This window comes from Panicum virgatum, chromosome 8K (assembly GCF_016808335.1).
Source record: "Panicum virgatum strain AP13 chromosome 8K, P.virgatum_v5, whole genome shotgun sequence".
Taxonomy (NCBI): Eukaryota; Viridiplantae; Streptophyta; class Magnoliopsida; order Poales; family Poaceae; genus Panicum; species Panicum virgatum.
The window spans coordinates 53,031,336-53,046,051 of NC_053143.1; the positions used below are offsets into that span (position 1 = coordinate 53,031,336).

The following is a 14,716-nucleotide window of genomic DNA, read 5'->3' on the forward strand; positions in this document are numbered from 1 at the left end:
CATTCATAGTACAAAGTGATTATTAGTGTGGAAATCACAAAGTAATCCCTGAGTTGTATGAGATAGTAAAGCGAGTGAGTTATATATTATGATTTCACACTCCAAACTATTATATATGCTAAAATTTTGTTTTTGATATTTTTGTTAAGTTTTACATATTACAATAGGCTTATGGCAAAAATTTCACTTTTTTGTTAGGTGACTGAGGTGTGAACTACTGGGTTATAATTGAACCGTCCGTATTAGCTCTTTTGCTCAAGTCACATTATTATTCAATTTTGAGTAGTTTAAATGGTGCAACAATTATATGAATACATTATCAGCGTGAGAAATACGGATTTTTACCGCTGCAGCATGTGGCTTCTCAAAATTGTCACTTATATCAATGTCACAGTGACTTCCATGCCATTTTCTCTCTTTTATTTTTTAGAACTAATTTTCTCGCTTTTATTCATCTTTTATTTTTTTTCAATGCACGAACGTGGAGGATGCAGCAGATGGCTGAAGGGGAGGGATGCGTTAGTGCTTGTGCAGGGAGACAATACTGAAGCCAAGAGAATTATCAGCTCGGTTGTGCAGGCAGACAATGCCCTCTAATTATCAGAACGCACAAATTTTGTGCAATGTCAAAATGCAGATGTCAAATGTGCTTAAAATGATGCCATTTTGGTACAATGTAAAATTGACAGTGTAATATTGATGCTTGTGCTAACAATGAGATACTGAAACTCAATAGATTTGGAAATGTCATCGGATGCTTGTGGTTTATGAGGCATGACATTTGGTTCAGGACTTACTTTTTTAATTTTTTCTTCAAAAAAAGACATTTGGTTCAGGACTTCCATAAAAAAACAGAGGTTTGGTACAATGTAAAAATAGATATTTGCATTGTATACAGTGTAACATACTATATTGATCTGCGGAAAACAAACGAACTCTGAATCTGATGAGAGAAGCTGATCGGGTTGAATCCGCTAGAGGAGGAAAGTACACAATTTAAACTGAGTCCTTTAAAGAAGGAGCTCATGCGTTCAGGGTTGTTATTAAGTGAAAGGATCGAGGCCTAAGAAGGAGGGGCTGAATTGGGACTTTTTCAAATTTCTAACTTGTCCTTAACCTAGACTAGTATTGCCCCATCTACAAATTTGAAACCTATTCACTAAAGCACAGTAGCAAAGGGTCCTTAGGTAGGTAAACACACTATCATGATCATCTTGTCTAGACAAAGACACACTAGCAAGATCAAGTCCTAAACAAGAGATCACACTACCATGTAAGTTGTACTAGTCAAACTACAAGCAATCAAGAGCAAGAGCAAGAACAAAAGGATTTAATTGCTTGAAGTAAATGCAAGAGACACGAGACAACTGGATTTTTTCCCGTGGTATCGAGGAGTTGACGCCCCCCCTAATCCACGTTGGAGCACCCACACAAGAGTATCACTCCCTTGCTTCACCAAAGAGCAAGTGATCAATAAGAATGCTCCTTCTCCATCTCCGGAACGGCGAGCTTCACAATGTGTACAAGCTTCTTGTCTTGGGGCTCCCACAAACTCCAAGAGCTCACCAAGAACCTCCCGATCACCAAGACCGTCTAGGTGCCGTCAAACACCAAGAGTAACAAGCTCATAAGCCTTCACTTGACCTACACTCAGTTGGTCCTAGCTCAAGCACACTTGCTATACTTGCAAAGGTTGAAATCTTCAAGGTTGGAACACAATTAATGCTCTAGATCTTTATCTCATTGCTCAACTCACTCTCTTTACTTCTCAAGGGTGGCCTCGGGTATTCAATGCATCAAAAGGCAGCTTAAATGAGCCAGGGGGTGCCCTTATATAGAGTGGAGAGGGTCACATAGCCGTTAGAAGTCCACTGCAGAAAAATCGTGACCATCGGAAGAACCAACGGTTTAGAAGTTGATGGCGTCGGTTCAACCAGTCTCTCTGTGTCCAAATAGTAGCAGTTGGAGATTCTGACACAGTATCCAGGCTTGCGTCATTGTACCGGTGCATGCTCCGAAGTGGCATCGGTTCAACCGGTGCAGAAAATGTTCACTTATCAACTCAGACAAGCTCTCTGGAACATAGTACATCCAATGCACCGATGGTTGTGTCTGAAGCGTCGGATTAACCGGTGCTGAAGGCGAGTTGAGGTCCACCAAACATGCTCTCTGGAACAAAGTACATCTATTACACCGGAGCTTAGCTTGGGACCGTCGGTTCAACCGGTGCTATATAGTGTGTTGACTTGACTTCTGCTTGCATCCAGAGAAGATAGGTGTTGACAGTGCTTAAGTGCCATTTTCACCCGTCAACTATACTCAATAATAAAGGAAAACCACATGCCTTACTCACATATTTGTATCACTAATCTCACTCCACAGTTGTTTTTGAGTTTTGTACATTTCAGATGAGCAGAAGCGGAATAAGACGAAAACACGCAGTAGACGCCATACAACTACGCAGAATATCACATCCGGCGTCACACCCTTACAAAGAGGGCCCATATGTCAGAGGAAATGGGGCCTCCACGCAAGATGCACTAGAGGATAAGGATAAGATCCAACTAATCAACCACTCAGCAAAGGATCAGGCCAAGGGGCACCCAGGTGGGGTCGGCCGACCCCCTAGGTCGGCCGAACCTGGCCTGGTTCCTGTCCAGGTGCACTTCGAGGAGGAGTAGCTGCCAAGGCACCTGATCACCTTCCATATTTGCGTTGGCGGGAACCAACCTCTAGAGCTATAAATAGGGCCTCTCTCCACCCCCTCAACACACACACACACACACACACACACACACACACACACACACACACACACACACACACACACACACACACACACACACACACACACACACACACACACACACACTCTTCATTCCATTCTCTCCAAGAAGGCTCTCCTCTCTCTCTTGCTCTCTTAGCTAGGTAGTGGAGCTAGGCTAGTTCTCTTTAGCGAGCAAGTCGTCCTCGGGGTCGTTGAGCAATCCTCGGCTCCTAGTATGGCTTTGTATCCGACTTGTCAGACTTCTATTCATAATATAGAGTTCTGTCATGGTTGCTTTACTATCTTGATAGTTTATCAATCCATGCTTAGATCGTTCATAAGTTATGCTACGGTCATGGTTATGCCAGATGATCCGGGTAGGGATAGAGGTTCGTTGTGCTTTCGGGCTTGCTCTAGTGTTTTACTCGTTCATCCGAAGGGTGGGAGACCTGGGGCACTAGAGTAGTGACCTCATACACGAGCGTGGTGCTCGGGTATGTGGGATCCTTCGGAGATGACCATGCTCCACGGTGTGACTGGGGTAGACGGTAGGTGGTGACAGCCCTGTCTGCCCGGCGTAACAGCGGTGTTGCGTTTAGCGTACTCCCCGACGTTCGGGCTCGGTGTAGGAGTTCATGCAAAGAGGTAACGGAACTGGATATACTCCGGTGCGGGACCTTCTCCCTGCTATCTCATTTTCCTGGCACCTGCAGTCGTAACCATAATCTAACATGACCCCAGCTTTGGATAGAAGCACTAGGACACCTAACCTAGCCTAAGCTCCACCTGACTTGACGTAGGATAGAGTAGTTCTTTGTTTTATAGTTTCTCCTCTTTATTCCTTCCTCTTGGAGTGTGGATGTGTGTTGTGTCACATTACCCTTGCTTATTCTTTATCTGTACTTACCCCTGTTAGAGTATTGCCTATTACTTGAGGTACAATGTCATGGTTAATGTTGAGTACAATACCTTTGCCGCTGCCATCTTTTGGGACACAAATAAATGATGATACCCTTACTCTCTGGGTGAAATGCTACAACAGTATATCCGTGCGTTTGCGGATCCATCTGTAATCGTATTGATTATACCACGAGAGTGGCACCCCTTGGATGCAGTTGCTAGGATGGGTTCGGCGCCCTCATTTCTAGTGATTGCACTAAGGACTGCCAACATGCATTTCTAGCGCTGTTGCTAAGGATTAACCATTCCTAGTGATTGCGCTAAGAAATGTCAACAAGCATTTCTGGCGCCGTTGCCGGGGATGGCATGTGAACAAAGATATTGTGCTGATATTAACTTAGACCTTGTACTCAGGATATAGTCTTTACTCTTTCAAGCTAATGTCACTTTATGTCTTCTTTTATTTTTGATTTGAAAGAAGATAGGGGTAGTGTATGACCGGTTTCTCCCTGCCGGAAAACTACACAGACAATCCAGAGGGGCTCGTGAGAAAGGCACGACCTCGCGTCATTCCTCCTCTCGCTATCCTCCCAGCACAGGAACCCATTTCGGAAGCACCACTCGTTCTTGAGACTATGGCTGAAAAGACTCTCCGCGAGTTCTCCGTCCCCTCCACCGACAATGTGGCCACTGGCCCCAACATCAATGTCGGGGATGTGAACTTCGAGCTCAAATCAAGCCTCATCAACATGGTGCAGGCTAGCCCATTCTGTGGCAAGCCGAACGAGGACGCAAATGCATATTTGCAGAATTTTCTGGAGCTCTACGACACCGTTGTCATACGGGGTGTCGCCGCCGACGTTATCAAGCTTCGTCTGTTTCCCTTTTCCCTCCTGGGGAAGGCGAAATAGTGGTTTTATAAAGAAAAGGACATCGACACTTGGGCCAAATGCTCCAAGGCGTTCCTCGCAAAATTCTTCCCACTGGGCAAAACAAATGCCCCGCGCGGGAGAATTTCAAGTTTCCAGCAGACAGGGATGGAATCCATCCCAGAAGCTTGGGAGAGGCTGCAGGAATACATCCTTGCCTGTCCTCATCATGGTATGGATGAGGGGCTCATCCTGTAAAGCTTCTACAATGGGCTCACAATGACATCTCGAGCCAACATTGATGCTGCTGCTGGAGGAGCCTTCCTCGACCTGACTATCACCAAAGCAAAAGAATTGGTCGAGAAGATGGTCTCCAAACAGGGGTGGAGCAATGAATGACTCCAATCCCGTAAAAAAGGCATGCATACCGTCAAAGAGACGGATATGATTGCCGTGAAGCTGGACCTCCTAATCAAGAAGATGGAGGAAGGGAGCAAACAACCGATCCATGCTCCTGTTTAGGCCATGGGTTCGCACTTCACGTGCGAAGTCTGTGGTAATGAAGGACACTCGGGGAACGACTGCCCCGAAACCCATGAAGACTGCGCCTACCTCAATAACAACAACAACGAGTACCATCCACAACAAGGAGGCCAAGGGTGGAATCAGCCACGTCCACCTTTTCAGGGAGGTAATAACTACAATCCTTCTTATAATTCGAATTTCAATTCAAACTAACCTCCCTTGAGAGAAATTGTTCTTGGCCAAGTTAAAATCAACAAAAATATAAATAAAAAGATTTTGGCCAATGACAAATCCCTGGAAAGTTTAAATGTTAAGCTTGAAGCTTTGTCTTCTACTCTTAAAAACCAGTTAAGTTTCAACAAAATGATCGAAACTCAGCTTGCACAAATTGCTGTTTCGTTACCTGCTGTTGAGAGCGGGAAAATCCCGGGGCAACCCGAGTCTCCCATTGAAAATGTCAGCATGGTGTCTACCGGACGGGGTAACTCGTTCCGGAGGCCACCACGCAATAACCATGCAGGTAGGTACTATCCCCCAAGGAACGACATTTGGGATGGCATGGTGGCAGCAGTGCAAGAGGATCCAGGGGTCCCCATGATCAGCTGCTCGATCTACATCAGACACTTCGAGTGATGCCTATGCGATCTAGGGGCAAGCGTGAATATAATGCCTAAGGTAATATATGAAGCACTTGAATATTTTGCTCTTTCCCCAACAACTATGCTCGTACAGCTTGGAGATTCAACCATTCGGTATCCCGAAGGGATAGCCGAACACATTTTTGTACGAGTATGAGACTCCTTCGTCCTTGCTGACTTTGTGGTAATGGATATGGAGGGCGACCTCGGAGTCGATCTCGTACTTGGGTGACCTTTTCTAAGGTCTGCCAAGGCAAGGATCGATGTCGGAAAGGGAGAAATCCGTTTTCGTGTCGGAAGTGAGGATATGTTTTTCAGGTTCAAGAAAAAGGAAGAGCAGCGCTTCATGATCCAACAAGATAGTGAAGGGCAAGCACTCTGGGGTGCACCAGAACCCCAGCCAGAACAATGACCCTCCTCACCTAAAAGAAAGAAGAAGGAAAAGAAGGTGTGGCGGAAGGCCGAGAGTTTGGCCTCGTCCAGTTCTCCAGGACGAGCCGACGAATGGTAAGAATGATGGAGAAAAGTCGTGCACGTCGGACTTTAAACGACGTGCCCTTGCCAAAGGTAAATTGGTATTTATCTCATGTTTGTTTCATCCGCTTTTCAATATTTGCTTTGCACCTTATTTGTTTTTCTCCACTGCATGTTTGAAATTTTCAAAATTATTTTCTGCATGCTGGAATTTTTTCTAGTATTTTTCCCTTTTTACAAAAAGACCAAAAATATTTTCTGAGTTTTAAAATCCTTTGGGAAAAATAATTTTGATATCTTTTCGAGCAAACTTTTGGCCGTGCACCATATTTCCAAAGTTCATAACCGTTGAGGAAGCATCTGGCCAAATGGGGGCACCAGGGGACCCACCCTGGGGCCGGCCGACCCCACAGGTCGGCCGACCCAGGACCAACGGCTAATGGGCCCCACCTTCTCCAACGGCTACCTGACCATTGTGCCTGGCTCTTCCTCGGGTGCACTCGCCCAAATTCCTTTAAATAGAGGCCGAGAGAGGGGTGATGAGCTCTCATGCTCACTCTCTCCACTCTCACTCCCTCTCACACATTCTTGCTCGGGTTTTCTTTGGATTTTGACTCAAGTTTGATTGCAAGAACACTCTCTCTCTCATTTCTTTGCTGCAAGATTGATCACATATTTGGAGGAACAACTTTTGGGTAAGAGTTTCATTTTCATTTCACTAACGTAACCCGAATCGAGTTGTTCTCGATCATTCTTGTTCGTTCTTGTTGCAAGCATGAGAGGTGCAGGGCGGAAAATTTCTGGAGCTCTCAAGAGGATGACGAGGTTGGGCTCGTGCCGTTCGTAGGGCGAGTCGGGCTCTCATCATTCCCCCGAACCTGCACCAACACCGACTATAATGGATTATGAGCAAGACGAACAAGAAGAATAGTTCGAGGAGCAAACTGCAGAACTGCAAGCCGAGGGCATGGAGATAGATGAAGATGATGCACCGTACCTCGACTTGCAAGACGACCGCGAGCGTCAAGCCTACGCCATGATCAAGCATCGAAGCTTTGGTCACACCAGAGCCTTCGATCTGGACCTCCTCGAGAAAATAGGTATGGATATTGACTTCGCTCGTGTTTGGCATGCAGTTGGATGGGATGGTTTTGTGCCCGTTGAGGAGAATGGTTCTCGTCTCCTCACCATCCAGTTTCTTTGCACTCTTCGGGAGGTGGACGACGGTGTTTCTTTCCGACTTTTTGGAGTTGAACACTATTTTAATTGGAGAAATTTCAGTCACCTCCTTGGTTTTAATGCCCGCTTGCCAATTTCTCTTGAAAAAGCTTGCCGCGGTTTTGATCGACATGAGTTTTGGGGTTTGATTTCGGGTCAAGTTGTTCATGGCAAATTTGCACCTCGGTGCAATGATATTCAAAACCCGACTCTTCATTTGATGCACAAGTGGGTGGCTATCACTCTCTTTCCAAGAGATGATCCACGACCAGTGCAGAACGATGAGTTGATGATATTATTCGCCATGGTCAACAAGATCCGAGTCTCCCCTGCGAAAGCGATGGTTAAGCAATGGCTTACAAATTTCAGGATGACGGGTCCTATTGAGTGCACTTTGTTGGTTACCCGCATCGCATCAAACATGGGAATCTTAGACGGGAACCTCGTTCCCTTCATTGAGGATCCCCGTGCTTTGATCGATGAGACTTATTTGGTGTAAGGCCACACACTCAAGAAAGGCCCAAATGATTCCTTGGTTTTCTTCTCCCTTGGTTATGCAAATGAGATTCCGTTGCCAAATATGGGGTATCATTTGTACAACGGCTGTTTGCTAACCATGCCTCTTGTCCCACAAGAGGAAAGCCGCATGCATAGTGCTTTTGTTTTACCTGGCAGGGTTACAAGAAGCAGGGCCAGAAGGGAGGAATTCATGCAGCAACCACCTCAGCCTCAACCACAGCAGTATGAGGCTGGAGGTTCGTCATGGCAGAGTGCCAGCTCCACCGAGTGGGCACGGCAGGCCTCAGGGCGCCGGTCCACTAGTTCCAGCTCTAGTGGACCTCCGATCACCGCCAGACGTTCAGCTTCGTCAAGAGGTTTTGCTACTCTGACTCAGCAGATGGAAGAACTGAACGTACGTGCCTCCAACATCGAAGAGTCGTTAGGCCAGCACATCCAGTCGACCCAAGACTGGCAGCGATTCACTGGCGGGAGGATCCACACCATGGAGCAGCGTCAGCAGCAGATACAGGAGGAGCAGAGGGCGTACTACCATTGGGCTGGGTTCAACCCCAACCAACAGCAGTGTGCCTAAAGCTAGCTTGGGGGAGGACCCCCACGAGAGGTATCTTGTATCAAACTTTATCCTTTACCGCTTTCAAAACCATTGCATGAAACCAAACAAAAATTTGCAAAACTAGAAAATCCATAAAAAATTGCATAACTAAAACCAAATAAAAACTTGCAAAACTTAGAAAAAACCCAAAAATATTTACTTGCTTTCCAATATGTGTAGTAAGCATGTATAGTTCTTCCTTGTTGAGATGATGAATAGTTGCTCTGTTAGTTCCTTTCTTATGCCTAGTTACAATCTTGTGCTCTGCCTAAGTTTTGAGTTTGGTGGCTAAATTGTTCAAACCTTAAGCTTGAAACTTGTGGGTAGTGAAAAGCAGAATTCGAATCTAGGTTGTTGTGGGTTATGATATCGCTGAAAAGAGTTGCTATGATATTCTCCTACATGATGCTTGATACCCGGAGTATTTCTTTTCAAAAATACAATAATAAAATAAAGTTTCTCGGTGATATACAATTCCCATCCAAAGCCAAATGAGTTACAAGTTTGAAAAAACCTTTCCATATATGCAACTTGTCCTCTCATTGGGCTTTGTCAAATTGTTGTGATTCTTTGAGAGAATCACTTCATACGCCCATGATCAAGATCACGTGCACGTCCACTCACATGCTATACTTCTACACCTGAAAGATAGCAAGTACATCCCCCATCCATCCACAAATAAAACTCCAAGATGTGCCATATTTATCTCTCTCCAAAGTTATCATCATAATGTATGGGCTATATAAAAAGAAATAAAAGATGCATACCCAAAGAAGGTATGCCACATTCCCACCAGGCATGTCAAAAAAAGAGAGAAAAGATGCATACCCAAAGAAGGTATGCCACACACCCACAAGGTGTGTCAAAAAAAAAGAGGGAGAGAAAAAGAAAATATAGCCCATACCAAAAACATTACAAGGGAAAGAGAATTCATATAAAGGAGTTCTCATCCATCATCCACCAAAAATATCCACATACTTGCACATCTTGATCAAGCCTTATGACTTGTTTCTCCTTTGGATCCGGTCTTTGACTTAGCAAAATATGAGAAGCAAAGTTGCCATCATATCCTCCATACCTACAGATCCACCAAAAAGAACCCATTAGAAGTAGGATGGAAAAAGAAAGGCGCATAAAAAAACGCCTTGGTAAGGAATGAATTACATTTGAGCGATCCGAGAGATCACTCGAGGAACTTACAAATTTCTTTTCAAAAACTTTATAAAACTTCCAGATTGACGGTTGAACAAAGGAGTGGTAAGTGGTACTCTACAAGCTGTTCTAACCTACAACCGCCAAAGATGAGGATGATGCTATAAGCCCCACAGGAGTAGGGTAAAAAGGTGCGAACAAGGCAAACTTATTCAGAATAAAGGTAAGAACACTCGGTTGTGCCTTGGGCATAAGTCAGGAATGAGACATTGTAGCAACTCCTGATCAACAACATAAGTCTAAAACTTTGCTCGGGACGAGCAAAGGGCTAGCTTGGGGGAGTTGTTGACGGTGCTTAAGTGCCATTTTCACCCATCAACTATACTCAATAATAAAAGAAAACCACATGCCTTACTCACATATTTGTATCACTAACCTCGCTCCACAGTTGTTTTTGAGTTTTGTACATTTCAGATGAGCAGGAGCGGAATAAGACGAAAACACGCAGCAGACGCCATACAACTACGCAGAATATCTCATCCGGCATCACACCCTTACAAAGAGGGCCCACATGTCAGAGGAAACGGGGCCTCCACACAAAATGCACTAGAGGATAAGGATAAGATCCAACGAATCAACCACTCAGCAAAGGATCAGGCCAAGGGGCTCCTAGGTGGGGTTGGCCGAACCTGGCCTGGTTCCCGTCCAAGTGTACTTCGAGGAGGAGTAGCTGCCAAGGCACCTGGTCACCTTCCATATGTGCGTTCACAGGAAACCGACCTCTAGAGCTATAAATAGGGCCTCTCTCCACCCCCCTCAACACACACACACACACACACTTCATTCCATTGTCTCCAAGAAGGCTCTCCTCTCTCTTGCTCTCTTAGCTAGGTAGTGGAGCTAGGCTAGTTCTCTTTAGCGAGCAAGTCATCCTCGGGGTCGTTGAGCAATCCTTGGCTCCTGGTATGGCTTTGTATCCGACTTGTCAGACTTCTATTCATAATATAGAGTTCTGCCATGGTTGCTTTACTATCTTGATAGCTTATCAATCCATACTTAGATCGTTCATAAGTTATGCTACGGTCTTGGTTAGGCCAGATGATCCGGGTACGGATAGAGGCTCATTGTGCTTTCGGGCTTGCTCTAGTGTTTTACTCGTTCATCCGAAGGGTGGGAGACCTGGGGCACCAGAGTAGTGACCTCATACACGAGCGTGGTGCTCGGGTATGTGGGATCCTTCGGAGATGACCATGCTCCACGGTGTGACTGGGGTAGACGGCAGGTGGTGACAGCCCTTTCCACCCGGCGTAACAGTGGTGTTGCGTTTAGTGTACTCCCCGATGTTCGGGCTCGGTGTAGGAGTTCATGCAAAGAGGTAACGGGACTGGATATACTCCGGTGCGGGACCTTCTCCCTGCTATCCCATTTTCCTGGCACCTGCAGTCCTAACCATGATCTAACATGACCCCAGCTTTGGATAGAAGCACTAGGACACCTAACCTAGCCTAAGCTCCAGCTGACTTGACGTAGGATAGAGTAGTTCTTTGTTTTATAGTTTCTCTCCTTTATTCCTTCCTTTTGGAGTGTGGATGTGTGCTGTGTACATATGAAATGTGAAATGTGAAAGAAGACCCCTCAATTCGAAACAATCATGCGCGTCAAGGACTCTTTTTTCAAAGATTAAGGACCTTTATAGTCTCAAATATCACAAGGAGATGAAGGACACTTGATTTAGTTAGGGTTTATAGTTTTCAGTTCTTGACCATACTATTAAGAGTGATTCTTGAGTTAGTAGCTTGACCAAAATTGAGTTGGCCTTAGAAATCTTGCACACTTGCTCAATTGGGTGTGAATGGACCTTAGAGTTTCTGGAGTTATGGTAACTCAAAAGTCACCACAAACTGGAATCCCGTGGAGCCTCGCCTGGCTGTTGGCCTTCTGTGTAGTGCCCACTAACTCGGTCATAACTCTTTACTGGAAAGTCCAAATGATATGAGGTTTGTTGTGTTGGAAACTAGACTTATTTATCTTTCCAACCATGTATAGGTTGCACGATGAAACATTGTAGATTGGTACAGTTTTGTATGAGAAGTTGAACATCCGGCAGACTGTTGACCTTCTGACCAGTCTTCACCAAAGTACTCAGATCTCATTAATGGATAATGAAAAGTACTCGGCATAAATTTTATTGGAAAGTAGACTTGATAAGATTTCCAAAATGTCCTCATTGATCATTATAGCTTTTGGGAATCAAAAGTTATGACTGCTTCTTTCAGACTGTTCTACAGGACTGGTCGAGTTCGAGTGTGGTCCTTTATCCTCCATGGTGAACCTGAGCAATACCAACGTGCACGACTTAGGCAATATATAATTCTCATTAATATTAAAATGAATTTCATAAATTAGCGCGTTCACCTCTTGTTGTAGTTTCTTAGCTCGGCTACGTGTAATTGGTCCAATGTTCACTTATTCTCTTGCTTGGGTGACATCTTCCACATCATGTGCTTAATTTACATGGTACGGTGCATGGTTGGTTGAGATGGCCTCATCAGAGGGGGCCTGGTATTACTAGTACCCCCTACGTGCTCCGCCGGGGATGGGATTTCCCCCACAGGAAGGGATCTTGGGGAAGAATCCTTGGGATTTGGTGGAAACTGGGAAAGCTCCGAAGATGCCATGGCTCATAGGGGAAGAAGAGCCCTAGGCCGCCTTGCTATTTAATATTTATAGGCTGGCGGCCCGCGCACAGGCGGATAGGGGTCCCCTTGGGACCATCAAAGCATCCACCGATCCCAGCCATGCGCCGGACTTCTTGAAGCAGCCCCACCCCCATATGGCCGTACCAACAGGGCCAGGGGCGGGGCATGGGCACCACGCCACCCTGGGCGCCAGTCTAGGGTTTGCCGTGGGGTTGGCGTGTCATCCGACTCATCGCTAACGCCTACTGAAACGCTCTGGCAAGGCGCCCCGAGCGAGACACATAAGGAGGAGCAAGAGTGGGGCGCAACGAAGCATGGAAATGGTAATCAGAGGGAGATAAGCCAAGCACAACAACTAAGGGGAGGCAAGGCCCTCCCCGATAGTTTGTTAGATGGTGCACCCGGGTGCCGCATTCCAGAAGCAAAGAACAAAACAAACAAAAGACGAGCCTACTGGCCGGCGTTGGAAGAAGCGTCCGATTCTTCCTCCGCGGACGGGTCGAGGTCGACCGGCCGGGCCACCTCCTCCATCGGCCGGCGGGGCACCCTTGGTGGTGGGAATGAACATGGCCACTACGTCCACAGCAAGGCCCCGGACCTGCTCCCTCGCCGTCTCCTCATCGACCTCGACAATGCCATCTAGCACCACCTCCGGGGGCGTGTTCGGGTGCCGGCTGTTCAAGCTCGCTAGGACATGCTCCATGAAATCAGCGGCCAAGTCTCGGGAGCTCGACACGACGGCATCTTAGAGGGTGCCGCCCAGCTCATCCAGCCGCTTCACCAGGGTGGCCAGTTGGAGCATGAACTGGCTAGCTCTGTCCCACGCCTTGTGGCACTGCTGCAGCAGGGCATTGAGCTCTAAGCCTGCGGTGTGAAGCCGGCCCCGGAGGACGGCCGATTCTGACTGCGACACAGCCGTCAACGCCTCGTTCAGCTCGACTTGGTGTCAGCTGGTGCAGTCCACAGCCTCCGTGACTCGCATCTCCGTGACGGTCGCCCTCGCCTCCGCCGTGTCGGCGCGAAGACGGGCCTCCTAGAGCTGGGGGCCAAGGGTGCTCCGAACCTCCTGCAACTCGGCCTCGAAGGCGGTGCTGGTGTCATGGATCTTATTCGGCACGTCCAGGCATGCGGCGGCAATCCAGTCGCTCTTGTTGGCAACCACCGCGTTGGCCGCCTCCTTGTTGATGTGATCCTCCCGACACTGAAGGTCCTATTTGCGGAGGACGAGGGCTGCCTCTCGGCCGGAGGCCACCACCACCCATGTTTGGAGCACAACCTGGTCCTCCTAAATCTGGGACTTCTGGGCCCGAAGCTGCACGTCGCGGTCCCTCAGGTTGTGGGCCCACTCGTTGAGGTTCCCCTCCCGCGCTGGGATGGCACCAAGCTCCTCCTCGACGTGCCGCTCCTAGGCCGCCAGGGGCTCCTCACGGGCCGCTAGGTCAACCGCCGGTAGCTGGAGCTGCTCATCCCTACGGCGAGCATCCTCCTCGTGCTCTCGGAGATCGCGCTCCCAGGAGGAAAGGAGTCGCGGATGGTCCGCAGGCGCGTGCCCGGAAGGACCACCGCCCAGGGCCGTCCCCCAGAGACACTCAAGTGCCGCATCCAGCGTGATCTGCACCTGCTCCAAGGACACGATGGGGTGCGGTGCAGCAGCGGCTGGTACCTATTCGACCTTAGCGGCTGGCGATCGCCCGCCTGATGCATCATGGCCGATGCTCGGCTCCATTTCCGTGCCGGTGTCTTTTCCTAAGTAGCGCGGGGCTGCCGTGTGCCGGGGGATTTGGCTACGGTGTATCCTACCCACGTGGCATCCCCTGCCTGCACGACGTCACCTGCCCGAGCGGCATCTCCTGCCCACGCAGCCTCCGCCGCGCCGATCGGCTCCAGCGTCATCGCAGTGCGTGGCGGCAGGTCCTATCCGGCCGCCTCGTCCAGAGCGGCCTCTAGCATGGCAACAACCGGGCAGGAGGATGACTAAGCACCAACCACTGGGGGTGGCACTGGGTTCAACTACAATGCCGAAGAAGCCTTGCCCCCTGATGAGGTGCCGTGGCTCGACGCGCTCCTACCAACCCAAGAAGACGACCATGCGTCAGGGCTGGGCAAAGAAGGACAAGCGCGTGGAGAAGATTGGAAGCTGAAGCCATAAACCCATACCTGGGTCCCGGGCCTGTTTACTGCCATGTCGAGAGCTAGATCGGAAGCCACTTAGGTGAGAAGGGGCGCCCCGAAGTCACTCATGTCTCTGCCGATGTGGAACATCCATGGCCACCGTCCCCTGGACGCGGCGGCGGGGATGACAGAGGCGAGGAAGATGAGGAGTCCACCACTATTAGGAAAAGTGAATGTTGCCGCTTTGA

The 14,716-nt window shown here is 48.0% G+C and overlaps 1 non-coding gene across 1 annotated transcript; it reads right to left on the reverse strand.

The window, feature by feature from the left end:
- Positions 1–4,663: 4,663 nt before the first annotated feature.
- Positions 4,664–4,772, reverse strand: LOC120646615. Its single transcript, XR_005664516.1, has one exon. It is a non-coding gene; the product is annotated as a small nucleolar RNA R71 (small nucleolar RNA).
- Positions 4,773–14,716: the final 9,944 nt, after the last annotated feature.